At 41.3% G+C, this 15,044-nt stretch overlaps 1 long non-coding RNA gene across 1 annotated transcript in view; it reads left to right on the top strand.

Annotated features, from left to right (window-relative positions):
• The window catches only part of LOC102552767 (uncharacterized), a 38,296-nt gene extending 33,209 nt beyond the window's left edge, over positions 1–5,087 (top strand). The window contains exon 5 of the long non-coding RNA XR_005493859.2: positions 1,524–5,087. This is a non-coding gene — a long non-coding RNA (uncharacterized LOC102552767). The remainder of the gene's footprint in view (positions 1–1,523) is intronic.
• The last annotated feature ends 9,957 nt before the right edge of the window (positions 5,088–15,044 follow it).

A 15,044-nucleotide genomic window follows, 5' to 3' on the forward strand; every position in this document is an offset into this window, starting at 1 on the left:
TATCTAGCCATTAAAATTAAGTAGAAAAATCACATCTCTTTTTATATCATAGCACATTTTTAGTTTAATAGCACTGAGAAGACTCTGGAAACTTAAAATGTCCCTGTGTTACATCTTTGTTTTGCTTTTTTAAAAAAAAGCATTTAACCTAATATAAACATTATGCTGTTTTATGCCTCTGAGTTTTCTGCCACTAACTTTCATACTGTAAAAAAAACAGTTTGAAATGATCCCTGAGAAAGTAGGAGTGCTGTTGGGAGGACAGTGAGGGCTGCGAGGAGGGAGGCTGTCGGACCAAGAAGCCAAGGAAGAGAAAGAAGACCCAGGCAGATAAGGTCTTCTCTACCTCTTCTGGTGACCAAATCACTGTAAAAACAGAATTGTTGACTTAAATTGTGTATTTTTCATTAACTCTAATATCTGACCAAGATATTACATCTCTTTCCTCTCCATTATGCTGAATTATCCACTCTGGAAATGGTTGCAGAACAACCAGAGCATGCTGCTACATGGTGGGTAGTGGCAGGGCTCCAGGCATCAGGGCTTGAGAAAGGATGGAATGGCAGGGAGTCGAGTTCTCTCACCTGACAGACAAGGGTGATCTAGACTTGTAGCTTCCTACTTTCCGTATTTGTGAAAGAAGACATTTATCTCCTCCTCACCCAGATAACAAAGGGTTATCTCACTGGCAACGTCACACAAGGCTTCTGTGAGGAAACCTGATTAGCACCTCTCAGTCCAACCTATCCATCTACTCTGAGTCGGAAACTCTCCGGCCCTTGCAGCGATTGCTGAGCTCAGCCCTGAAGAAAACATTTCTAGGTCCTGAGACAGCCCAACAGCAGCCAGTGGGAGTGTGTGCTGCAGTACACCCCATGGAGACCAAAATACCAACACAAAGACTCTCAAAGTCTGGCATCACAGACAACAGGAGGCTGAGAAGTGTGTCTTGGACCTGCACAAACAATTGCTTGTCAACCTGGAAGAATTCAATAGGAGGCTTAGTCTTCTAAGCTGCACAAGAACAAGCCAGACCAAAAAAATCCCAGGATGGAGAGGCAACCATGAAGCCCACCACTTGGTGGAGAACCGTTGAAATTGGAAGCTGCTTGGATATGGAGAGTCAGCTTTCTTTAGGATGTGGTTCCCCAGAGGCCAGCCAAGCTCCAGTACATAGTCCTACACCCAGACGAGTACTGGCAGCAATAAGGGTACTCAGTGCATTTATTAAATATCACAGAATTGGGGGGGTAGTTATGGAATAAAAGGAATTGGAGGGTGGATTTGATCAAAACACATTATATACATGTGTTAGATTCTCAAACAATGCAAATGAAGTTGGGAGAGTTGGTTCTACTCACCACTAGAGGGTAGCAATGAATTATGAACACTATTTATTTTGCATGCTTTTTAAAAACGTTTAAGATGCTTTAAAACATCTATAATGTGGATGTTTTAAGACATGCGAGTGTCAAGGCAATACAAACAATTTATTAGTGGCTCTTTTCCCTCTTATCTTCCAGTTTAATCAAGTACCAGAACAAGCCCGTATTCAAATGCGGAAGAGAGTGAGGTCTGGCCTGGGAGCCACGGCAGCAGCAAAGGGCAGCAGCAAAGACTCCTCCCCTCCTGCTCTGTATAGAGCAGGTGTCTATGCAGGACCTTTCTTCTTCCATACAAGTCCCAACCAAGCCCTCAGTCTACTGGGTGGTTCTGTTCTTTGTCACCCAATCTGCCACCCCCTGAAGATTCGTCTGGAAATGATTCCCCAACAGAATCCCTGACCAGTTCTCTGTCAAGTGGGATAGTCAAGGCCAACGACCGCACCAAGGGAAGGCAAACAAACGAACAACCAGGAGCTGAGAGAACAACAGGGCAATCAAACCACTTTTTGGTCCTTTCATTAAATGAAAGGAGAAAGACGATGGCATTCCTGTGAACCAGCCAGTCCTTGGCTTTGGAAAGGAAGCCTGTTCCAGGGTAGAACCTCTTCTTTCCTCCTCTTCTCCCTGTTCTATTGCTTTTCTAAGAGGCACCTGAAAAGGCTAATGCTCTTCCCAGGGTTCTGTTCCTCAAGGGCTAAGTGTGAGGGGCTTTTCTTTGAAGGATGCTGACTACTTTTACTATGAATCCTCAAGCAGATCCAGTCCTGCTATCTCTGTGAATATGTGTTCACTTTTTACCTTTGGGAGTGTAAAAGGGAGTTGCTAAGCTGTAACCTAATGGTTATTCCTCTTCACCGGGGGAAACTATGAATTAGTCACAGCATGGCTTTGGAAATGGCATCTTCTAGGAAGCCTCCTTATATCACAAATGAGCCTCACAAGTTCCTAGTATTAGGTACTGAGGAACTTATTTAAAATGTCGTATTGCTTCCTCAGAATAACCCTATGGAGTGGTTGCTATTATTTTGCCTAATTCATGAAGGCTGAAACTGAAACTAGGCTGAGCTAAGCTACCATACAGAATTAGAGGTGGAGAATGTTTCTGTCTTCAGGTTTCTGTTGCTGTGAAGAAACACCATGACCACTGAAACTTTTTATGTAGGAGAACATTTCACTGGGGTTGGCTTACAGTTGGGAGTTTTAGCTGTTATCATGGCAGGAAGACCTGGAGAGGTAACCAAGAGTCATTAGGCAGCAAAGAGGGGGAGGGAGGACTGAACTAGACTTGAGCATTTGAAACCCAGAGCCCACCCTCCGTGACACATTTCCTCTAACAAAGTCATTGTACACCAACAAGGCCACATGTCCTAATCCTTTCAAACAATGCCACTCCCTATGAACCAGTGGGGGCCACTATCATTCAAACCACACAATTTCTCAAAGACAGCCCAAGCTCCTGTGTCTGCTCTTCCTTGCCCTGCTCTGTCACCATGAATTCTCATAAAGAGATTTGTTTCCAGTGGGGGCTTGTGTGCTGGTCTTGAACATTCTTACAGTGTACATCAATCAATTTTCTTCTCAATGTTCTGGTGCCCCTGGAGAGGGGAACAGAGGCTGGTGAGACTAAAGAGACTAGCAAAAGGTGCTCCAACTACAAGAGGAAGTAGGATTAACCTGGGGGTAAATGTCAAACGAAAACTTCCATGCTGTCTTTGCTGTAGTGACTCAGAATCCACCCTCCAGAGTCTCCATAGAAAGAAGGAATAAATAGAAAATACATCAAAAGGACCAGCCCTTAGAAATGCTATTTGTGATCACATCAGAGACTTGGTATCACTTCAGATATGTATTAAAATACCATTCTGGAACTTCAAGGCCTTTACCTCCCTTCCCAGTGGTTTAAAACTCCATTTTATCGGATTGTTCTGTGGAAACGTAAAGGAGAAAAGAAGCCACTGGGAAGAGAAAAAATTGATATTCCTACCCCAAAGAGTCAGGCAGGCAGAAGGCAGGGCTGTCTACTGTTGGAGGATAGTGGCACCTGACATGATTCTGTATGACCAATGAATACATTTTTTAACATTTTTCTGTGTTCTATTGAAAATAGATTTTTTTCATACAGTATATTCTGGTTCTCCTCCCTCAACTTCAAGATTTCCTCCACCTCCTATCCTGTTAAAATTTACACCCTTTCTGTCTCTCCTTAGAAAACAAAAAGAAATTGCTTCTCGACCTTTTGGCTAAGATCATGTATAGAAAACAAAAGGAAATCTAAATCTAAATAATAATAATAATAATAATAATAATAATGAACAAAACTGAAACAGGACAAAACAAACAGAGAAAAAGAGCCAAAGAAAAAGCCAAAGATATGCCTGTAGACACTGAGAAACAAATGTGTGCACACAGGAATTTCCTAAAAACATAACACTGGAAGCCATAATATATATGCACTAAGCTTGAAAGAGTTACTAATATCTGATTATATTAGGGCACACTCCATGAGGGGCCCTGTCACCAACACTCCAATTGGTCAAACACCTGAGAGGCTAGGGACCTAGAGGAAAACCAAATAATATTGTTCTGCTGAAGCTATGGTTTTCAACCAGTGGGTCGTGCACAACACCTTGGGGACCGGGGAGACTAGTGATCCTTTTACAGGGGCCACCTAAGACCATTGGAAAGCACAGGTATTTACATTATGATTAATAACAGTTACAATAGCAAACTGTTACAAAATAGCAGTGAAGATGATTTTATGTTTGGAGTCATCTTAACTGTACTAAAGGGCTGAGGCATAAGAAAGGTTTGGAAGTACTGTGCTAAAGGAACATAGCCATAAAGTGATGCCTAGTGTCATTCCGCTACACTCACAGATCAGGGTTTGCTCAGCCATTACCAGAGAAGCTTTTTCCTGCAGTAGACAAAAATGTATACAGAGACACATAGCTGGACAATGTGCAGCAAAAGAGAGAAAGACACACACCACACACACAAACACACACCACACACACACATACAGAGAGAGAGAGAGAGAGAGAGAGAGAGAGAGAGAGAGAGAGAGAGAGAAAGAGAGCGAGCTGGAGAGACAGACACACACAGAGAGAGACAAAGCCAGTGACAGAGACACACAGAGACAGAGAAATAGAAACAGAGACAAAGACACGGAGACATAGACACAGAGACAGAGTGAGAGAGTTAGAGAAAGAAAGACAAAGAGAGAGAGAGACAGAGACAGAGAGAGAGACAGAGACAGAGACTGAGAGAAGAGAAGCCGACCAACTGTGGACCACAGCATCCTAAAAGGGATGTCTCCATTATCTCCCTCCCCTTGGGGTTCAGTGAATACATTCCTTACAAGGAATTGTTTATGGTTGTATATTAATGTCATTAGTAATAAAGGTAAAAAGTCAATCATGTAAAATTAGTAATTTCTGGCATTGTTTCTTAGAGCAAGGCTATGTTTTGGGAAGAAATCTGAAGACAACAATTGAACAAATAATATAATGGAAAGGGAAGGAAAAATGCCGAGGGTGTGTGTGGAACATTAAAGTTGGGACTCATTTGTATCTGTCCAGATTCTCCAGTATGACTACTTGTTCAAAATGTGCTAGCCTTTGACTTGGGGCATATAAGGATTCCTGCAAATGCTGCCTGGAAGAGTAACGGACCATGAGAGACAAGAAGGAAACCCCATTTACCACAATGCCATTAGCAGTGCACGAACATTTTATTTTTTACATATTTAAACAAAATACAACTTTGGAAAGATGTTTCCTCATGACAACTATCACAAGAAAGCCTAAGGCATGGCTACATCAACTCTGGCAAAGGACGTGTCTTTGACAAACTGCCTGTGACCTCTTCCACAAGAATTGTTTCTATTGACTGAGAGACCATGCTCAGGATAAGGAGGACCAGGGTGCAGCCTGGCTCTAGAGTAGCAGAAGTTCTTGGACTACAGACAATATCTGTCCCAGGCTTCTAAACAAAACAGCCATGAATCACTGCCTTTCAGGAGACAAGTCTGCATGTTTAATGTTTCTGGTTTCCCTAGTACTATGTGTGAGCATGGAGGTCTCACGTCCTTCTACATCTCCCCATTTCTAACCTTTTAAAGAGAAAAAACCGTGGCTGTAGTAGAGGTCATGGTAGAGTGCATTGCCTCCATGGCTAGTCTAATTAATCTAGGGAAGCACCACAGAATTATAAGAATAACTAGCAGATGACCAAGGAAAGGGGAAAACCATCTTAGCCATGACGACCACTCAAAGGTCACTAAAGACATTTTGTCTATCTCCTTGTATAAATCATTAATTTGACCATCAGTAGTACAGGGAAATCTGACACATTCAAGCGACACTTGCCAGGAAACTGTTTTCAACCAAGATTATGCCTGAGCAACAAATTATCTACAGTGGCTCTATTTTGGATCAAATTTGATAAGCAATGCATCGGGTATTTGCTTCACATTTACCCTTACAGTTTCCTCTATCAGAGCTTTATAAAAGAGAACTTAATTATGGCAAAATCCATATTGCTATGTTTGGGCTTGATGAGTTAGATTAATCCAACCAAAATGGGCCCCACTTCAGTGACTGAATAATTACACGCCATCTTTTATAGACCACTCTTTCTAAAAGATAAAAACAATCCTTAGTATGGCAGAACAACATCATGCTATCTCCCATAGGCAAAAGGGATTTTGTATTGACGCCTAAGAATTAACATACCATATACTTAGTAAACATAATTTTTGAGTCAGTACTAAAATGTCCTTGTTGTTTCCCCAAAGTCTCACTTGAGAAGTTAGAGTCTTGATGTATCCCCCAAGTAATCGGTTTATTTTTCCTCTTGGGGTGTCTCCTCTTGAAGGGTTTGTTGTCTAACTCTAGATAGTTCATTTGTCTTGTGGTTTTTGGAACTCTGTTCTGGTTGGATGCATCAAAGTGGGAGCCATCTGAGACTCCACTCATTTTCTGGACAGATACAGCATAACTTTTCCTTGATGCTGGGACACCAGACCTTTTCCATTGATTAATATGTACTTTAAATTGTGTCTCCTTTAGGGCACAATTTAGGGCAGAATACTTTTGGACAACAGAAAAAGCATAATCCTTTAAAATAAAAAAAATATAATTAGCATAGCTAAATATAGCATGGTATTTGGGAACTTAATATATATATATTTATTATTAAAATTTTCCAATTAAGTATTTGATGGAGTTTATAATAGTTTGATCCTGTGGAAAGTAAGAAATTTAGTATCATGAAAAATACTAAATTTTCTTAAATCATTTGCTAGTATTATTGGGGCAGTTATCATTCTGTTGTTGTTGCTGTAACAGGCCTTAGAAAGAACATGTCAAAAATCTATTTGACAAAGTTGAGTTTTAGATAGGACAGAATGGTGGTTCCTCAGAGCTCCTAGAGCCTTATGCCATACTTAAGGCTATGTTCTGTAGCTGACTGGTTAGGAAGAAGCCCTGTGCACACCTGTAGTGAATTTTCCTGTAGATCTCTACAGGCCTTACAGCAGAGAAGGTTCCAAACTCAGACACCTGCAGTTTCAGATGTTTTGATTCTGAGCTCAGGAATATTCTTTTACTAAATAACAGTATACTCAGAAGTACCTGAGAAACAACCACAGAAAATCCTGAAGGTGGAAACAATTAAGTCTTTCCCATGCAAACACACAAGTATTCATTTGGCTCATACTATAAATAAAGAAAAAAATGTGTGCAGCATTTCCATGAAAGAACTTACTGGAAGCCTTCAGTTTCTATGAGTTTTAGAGACAACCTGATGTAATAGATATTTGGGCTGTATTACAAATCACAAAATATTTTTGGTGAAAACTTTACAATAATCTAGTTTCCACTGATTGCAACTTTGTTTTTAACCCCCTTTAGGTTAAGCCCAAGGGACTTTGAGAAATATCCAATTATGTAAGCTTTTCTTGGCCATAGTGTTATTTAGAAGAAATATAAAAGCAAACACACAAGCAAGAACAACAACAATAAAACTTTGATTTTAATTACTTTTATTTTCCTTAAAGTCAGTTTTAAAAAGTTTACTGAAGTTTTAGAAAGTACAGATAACAAAGGGACCTGGGTAGTATTGGTGCTCTCGATGTCTGAAAGGCCTGAAATACGAAAGTCTCCAATTTTGATGTGAAAGACAAGATGAAGTTTCTTTTTGCATTATTTTTATTGGATATTTTAAATTTACATTTCAAATGTTGTCTCCTTTTACAATTTCCTGTCCATAAACAACCTATCCCGCCCCCTTCCTTCTTCTATAAGGGTGTTCTCCCACCCTTAGAGTAGTTTGAGTTTGAACTAATTGGTATGAAGGTTCTGTTCACACAGTGGTACTTGTACTCAGCCCCACTCCCCAAAACAAACGATAAAAATATAATGACTTATTTTGGGGTGGCAGTTGAGAGACTCTCTCTGTGTAGCCCAAGCTGGCCTCAATTTTCCAAAAGCCCTGTGTCTCCAGCCTCCATAAGGACAGGCTTACAGTCATGAGCTCTCACCCCTGGCTTACAGTTAGCATTTTCACCATCGCCTCCCATGCACTCTCATGCAGATGCTTCCTGCTGGCTCCTTGAACGACTTCTCCTGTGCATATCCCAGATGGCTATGCTACAGGATCATCAGTGGGAGTTAATTGGTCTCCTGCTACAGGACGCCCATTCCTAATGGCCTCACACCCCCAGGCTGGCTTTTTTTTTAATTTATTTAATACTTAATAATAATTCTTTGGTTTCCGGGCAAACATCCCCCTCCCCCCTCCCCTTCCTTATGGGTGTTCCCCTCCCAACCCTCCCCCCATTACCGCCCTCCCCCCATAGACTAGTTCACTGGGGGTTCAGTCTTAGCAGGACCCAGGGCTTCCCCTTCCACTGGTGCTCTTACTAGGATATTCATTGCTACCTATGAGGTCAGAGTCCAGGGTCAGTCCATGTATAGTCTTTAGGTAGTGGCTTAGTCCCTGGAAGCTCTGGTTGCTTGGCATTGTTGTTCATGAGGGGTCTCGAGCCCCTTCAAGCTCTTCCAGTCCTTTCTCTGATTCCTTCAATGGGGGTCCTATTCTCAGTTCAGTGGTTTGCTGCTGGCATTCGCCAGGCTGGCTTTTTAAAGGTAGATTTGTATGGGCTAATGATGTAGCTACCACAGAGCACTTGCCCGACATACACAAGGCCTGAGTTACATTCTTAGGACAGAAGAAATAAAGAAGTGGAAAAAAAAGATTTGTAGACACCTGGTTTTGATCCAAATTATTTTCAAGACGGTGAAACAATAATTATCACTCGCTTAATACATGAGGTGTGTGAGCACACCACAAGTCAGTTTTGATATGTTAGCATCTGTAGTCTTTCAATGCCACTGAAAATTAAGACCTAGTAAGTTGACCTTGTTGCCACAGATTTATAAGTGACGATGTCAGGATTCTTAGTCAAAAGTTTTGGGATCTGGACCTATTTCTATTAATGTTTCGAGAATTCCAAACGGACAAGAGCATAAGAGAAGAAATTGTAAATATAGGTCCCCAGAATTCCACTTACTATGGCTAAAGGTCTCCGGTTAAGATAAATTACAATGCCATAATTATAAGACCGAGAGTTTGTCACTGTTTCCATTAGGTTTGTGACTAGGTTTCCTCTCTGTATCTTCTGCCAGTAGCTATGGGTAACTTGATGAAGTAAGAGGATTCAGAACACCTAAGGATGACAACCTGTCACCTGCAGTAATGAATGCCACCAAACAAGGACAGGGGGAAAGGAGTGGGGCCTAGGACAACTGTGGGACAGAGTGGCGTTGGACATGACTTGTTTTTACCACCCACTTATTACTAGCTCTTACAGTTATTACCCCTGGGAGAGGGGACACGCATATTCGTCTAGAATTTGAAAGAGGTTACCATGTAGAATTTACTGATGATTATGAACGACGCTAGAGATACGTCCAAGCATAACCTAGACACTGTTCATTTCCCCCATGCCCAGCGTGGTGGGAGAAGGTCACGACTGGCGTTGTGGGAGGTGCCCCAGCTGTGGGACTTTAAATAAGTCATGGAAAACAGAATCCCCAGCTGAAATGGTGATAAAGGGCTGAAAGGCCACAGGGATGATAACTCCCCATGCTTATTGTCCCTAGGTCTACTTGAAGGAGTCTGGAGTTTACAGCATTTCATGAACTGTGAGACTTCAGGATGATCGTAAGTCTCATGGGCAAAAAGCAACAATGAAGGCCCATTCCCTACTCTGCAATTTCTAGAGTGGCCACCAGGTGGCACCAAATGGTAAATTCTACTTCTGTTTTTCTATGGTAAAAACAAAAACAAGAGGAAAAATCAGAAATGAGCATACACCAAGCAGTCCGGAAATTCCTTCCTCCCCCTTCCCATAAACATTTGCAGCCTGAGTTTAACCCTTAAAATATTGTTGGAAGAGGCGGTCCAGAAATCTTCAGAGTGAACTAGAGAGAAAACAGAGAAAGGAAACTAGGAAAGACTGAATGCCCGGGTTTGAACATAAATGCGGCATACGTCTAGCAAAGTAGGACACGTGAAACCACCACAGCTTGATTCGGAAATAATCAATTCACTCTCTTCAACTGCGTACCCAAGAGGAAGCTTGTGTTTGCGTCTTCATCTGTTTCATACATAAAACGGAGATGGAATTTCTTACCTGCCTGAAGGAAAGAATCCCATGATGCTTAGCTACCCCACAGTCGCTGAAAGGACCCATCCAAGAGATGGAGTCCTCATCTAGACTTCAGTGTCCTCTCCATGTTCGTGGGCGGGGGCATCTTAAGCAGAATGTAAGAGAGAAGTTGCGGTAAAACCCAGCCTCGCACCCTGAGTTCCGCTCGAAGCCATCCTTTTCAGTTGAACTACGAGAGCATCCTAGCTTCCTCCTCTTTCTCCCTGCACTCACTTTACCCAACTGAATAAACAACCTGAATAAACCGATCGTAGCACAAATCCCTTCAACAGCCACTTTCTGCATTTAGAATAAAATCCACACCCTACCCTGTGAGTCACCAGGCCCTGCATAAACTGGCCTTAGCCTGCCTGTAACAGTTGCCACTGGCTAACTGATACTATACATTTATTCCCCTTTTGCTTTATGAAAAAAATAAGGGAATAGCGCGCGCGCACACACACACACACACACACACACACACACACACACACGCGCGCGCGCGCGCGCGCACGTACGCACAGTAACACCACTAACATAAAAATAACAGGAATTAGCAATCATTGGTTATTAATATTTCTAACATCAATAGACTAAACTCCCCAATAAAAGACGCAAGCTGGCCTCCATTGCATTACCTCCCTTGCCTCTTAGTTGTTGGAATGGTAAGCAGGACCTGTTGTCTGTCTTGGACAGAACTCACAAGCTGGCTGGCTAGTGCATGGGTCTTCAGGGCTTCTTGGTTTTCCACAGCTTTTGCAGGTTAACTGGCTCTGTATTCACCTCCCTGCAGACTCACATCTCTCTGATGAGTATGGAAAGAACTCCAAGCTGGAGTTCTCCATTTGAGTCCTATAATTTCATCCTCACGACCCACACCACCCTGAGCACTCTGACTCTGCTTGACTCAGTAGACAGTGAGGCCATTTATGACATTTGTGGTAGAAAGCCATTGAGCACCCAACCTACACTAACCTTAACTGCCTCATCAGCCAGATTGTGTCTTCTATCACTGCTTACCTCTGATTTTGTAGGTCCCTTAATGTTGATCTGACAAAATTCAAAACCAACCTGGTGCCTTGCCCTTGAATCCACTTCCCTCTGGTCACTTATGCCATCTCTGCTGGGAAAGCCTATCATGAGCAGCTTTCTGTAGCAGAGATCACCTGGTAGCCAAGTGGCTGAGGTCCTTAGAGCTTTGAGCAACACCACAGCCATTGCTGAAGCCTGGGCTTGTATAGATCACAAGTTTGATGTGATGCATGCCAAGCATGCCTTTGCACACTGATACATGGGTGAGGGCATGGAGGAGGGGGGCGTTCTCTGAGGCCCGTGAGGACATGACTGCCCTAGAGAAGAATTATGAGGAGGTTTGTGTGAATTCTATTGAGGGTGAGGAAGAAGGAGAGGAATACAGGGTCATTCCTTCGGACCCTATAACTTGTTAAACTCAGAACTTCGGTTCCAGCATTAGCTGCAGGAATTGATGCTTCTCTGCTATTGCCATTCTCTGGCCATGTCTTCTCCATGTCTCCTGTAAGCTTTCCATGATGTCTCAAAGTAAAAGCTTTAAGAAAAAAAGGACAGAGAAAGACAGGCTAATAGAATGGATGTGAAAACAGATCCTTCATTCTTCTACAAACAAGAAACACACCTCAGCAACAAAGATATATGTTACATAGAATAAAAGGCTGGAAAAAAATTTTCCAAGAAAACAAACCCAAGAAGCAACCCAGAATAGCCATTCTAATAACTAATCAAATTTACTTTCAACCAAAATTAATCAAAAGAGATGGGGAAGGACACTTCATACTCACCAAAGGAAAAATTCACCAAAATGACATCTCAATTATGAGCATCTATGTCCCAAGGAAAGCAGCATTCTTAAAAATTACTAACATTAATTATGGAAAACTTCAACACTCATTCTTAACAATGGACAGGTCATCAAGACAGAAAGTAAACATAGAAATAATGAAACTAACAGAATTTATAAATCAAATGGAACTAAATGATATCTACAAAATATTTCACCCAAACATAAAAGAATATCCTTCTCGGTACCTCACAAGACCTTCTTTTTTTAAAAATTAATTTATTTATTTAATGTATGAGTGCCCTATCTGCATGTACACCTGAGTGCCAGAAGAGGGCATCAGATCTCATTACAGATGGTTGTGAGCCACCATGTGGTTGCTGGGGATTGAACTCAGGACCTCTGGAAGAGCAGCCAGTGTTCTTAACCGCTGAGCCATCTCTCCAGCCCCTCACAAGACCTTCTTAAAAATTGAGCACAAAGCAAGATTTAACAGATACAAGGAAATTAAAATGACTTCTTATATCTTATCTGACCACCACAGATTAAAGCTGGACTTCAACAATAACAGAAACAACAGAAAGCCTACAAACTCATGGAAACTGAACAACTTTCTACATAATGATCACTTAGTCAAGGAAGAAATAAGAAAGAAATCAAAGACTTTCTCTGATTCAATGAAAACAAAGGCACAACATATCCAAACATGTGGGGCACAACAAAAGCAGAGCTAAGAGAGAAGTTTATAGCATGAAGTCCCTTCATAAAGAATTAGAGAGTTCTCATACCGATAATATGAAACTAAACCTGAATGAAAGCTCTAGAAAAAAAAAGAAGCAAACACAGGTGGCAAGAAATAGTCAAACTTAGGGATGAAATCAATAAATGAGAAGCAAAAAGAGCAATACAAAAAATCAACAAAACGAAGAGCTGGTTCTTTGAGAAAATCAACAAGATAAACAAAACCTTAGCCAATTTAACTAAAAGGCACAGAGATAGTATCCAAACTAACAAAATCAGAAACGAAAAAGGGACATAATACACAGCAAGGAAATTCAAAACATCATTAGGTCTTCAAAGCTCGTACTCCACAAAATTAGAAAATGTAAATGAAATGGATCATATTCTAGATAGATACTACTTACTAAAGCTAAATCAAGATCAGATAAACTATTTAACTATTTAAACAGAACTTTAACCCTTATGGAAATTGAAGCAGTCATTAAAATGTTCCCAACCAAAACCAAAAGGCTTTAGGGCAATATCCTACCACAGTTTCAAATACCATAGTTTCAAAATAGTTGGTATCAGTACTCCTCAAATTACTCCACAAAATAGGAACTTGTCATACTCATTCTATGAGGCCACAGGCACTCTGATACCTAAACCACACAAAGACAACACAAAAGAGGATTTCAGAGCAATCTCCTCTGTGAGCATGAATCTCACTCAGAAGGAGACACTAAATGGACATTGGAGGTGGATGAAGGGGGGACTGTGTAAGCAAGGAGGTGAGGAGGGGAATGAGGATGAGGATCAGGTGCCTGGAGGGGGCATGGGACTAAGAACAGTAATCTATGAGGGGCATCTCTGGAACGAGCTGGAGACCTGAGATGGGGGAGGATACAGGGCATCTATTTAGATGACTGAGACTCCTATCAGCAGGAAATATGGAAACAGAAGTGGCGCCCCTCCTGTAGCCAGATAGGACTTCTAGTGGAGGAAGGGTTACATCAATCCTGTCACAAAATCTTCAACCCAAAATTTGTCCTCCCTAAAAGATGTGCAAGGATAATGAGGGAGCAGAGATTGAGGAAACAGTCAACCAATAACTGGTCCAAGTTGAGACATACATATCCCATGTGAGAGAGCCAACCCCTTACACTATTAATAATACTATGCTATGCTACAGAAAGGACCCTAGTATAACTGTCCTTGAGAGGATTCATCTAGTAGTGGATGGACACAGATCAGAGACACACAGCTAAATATCAGGCAGAGTCAGGGCAGTCTTTTGAAAAATGGAGGATAAATTAAGTAAGGCGGAGGGGTCAAAAACATCACAAAAATACCTATAGAGTCCATGGGGGCTCGCAAAGACTGAACCACCAACCAGAAAGACATACAGACACCTGACCCAGGTCGCCTGCTCTCCCACATATTTGTAGCAGATGTACAGCTTGGTTTTCATGTGGGTCACCTAACAATGGAGTAGGGGCTATCACTGAATCTATCATCCCCCATTGGATTGCTTTTTCCTAACTGGACTGCTTGCTTGTGCCTCAGTGGGAGAAGATGAGCTTAGGCCTACTGTGACTAGATATTTTCAGGCAGGGTGTTACCCAAGTGGGATTTTCCCTTCTCCTGAAAGAAGGGGAGATGGTAATGGGGGTGAGAAATTAGGAAGAGATTAGGGAAGATGATGTGAGCAGGATGCAAGGTTAATTAATTAATTAATTAATTGACAAAATGCTAATTTTAAGATTGTAGATAGTAGAAACAACAGCCAAATCATTCACAAGTCAATTCTACCCTGGGTCCTTGATTTACCATCAAACCAGTGTGTGTGTGTGTGTGTGTGTGTGTGTGTGTGTGTGTGTGTGTGTGTCACTGTTCCACAGGTCTATCCATTCTATCCATATATACACTCATACACAGTTCATACACAGTGTTATTTAGGTTTTGTCATCTGAAAACCAGGAATAAACACTTGATTTAGATATGGGAAAGTAAAATTTAAAATCTGCAAGAAAGTCTAACTCTGAATTTGGGAAACAGGAAAGATGCGTCTTTCTAAGCACTTACTCAACAAATACTAAGAAGTACCTTTCAGAAAATAAGTAAGAGGCAAACGGTGGAATGAGAAAAGAAGACTCTGGAATGACCCTATGCAAAGACACTATGCTCATGAGCTACCCCAAAATAAAAGAATGAAATATTTCAAACATATCCTAGAACACATGGGACACCCAATTTAATTAAGAATGATAAATCTTTTCATTAGGCCTTTTATCTGTAATTGCTATCATGCTATAATCATATTAATTTTCAAACCAAGGAATTAGGAAGTCTTGAGGGACAAACATTGTAAGATAAACATAAAACTGAAAAACAGACAACAGAAGAAGTT

The sequence above is a fragment of the Rattus norvegicus genome, chromosome 15 (assembly GCF_036323735.1).
Source record: "Rattus norvegicus strain BN/NHsdMcwi chromosome 15, GRCr8, whole genome shotgun sequence".
In the NCBI taxonomy this organism is placed as follows: domain Eukaryota; kingdom Metazoa; phylum Chordata; class Mammalia; order Rodentia; family Muridae; genus Rattus; species Rattus norvegicus.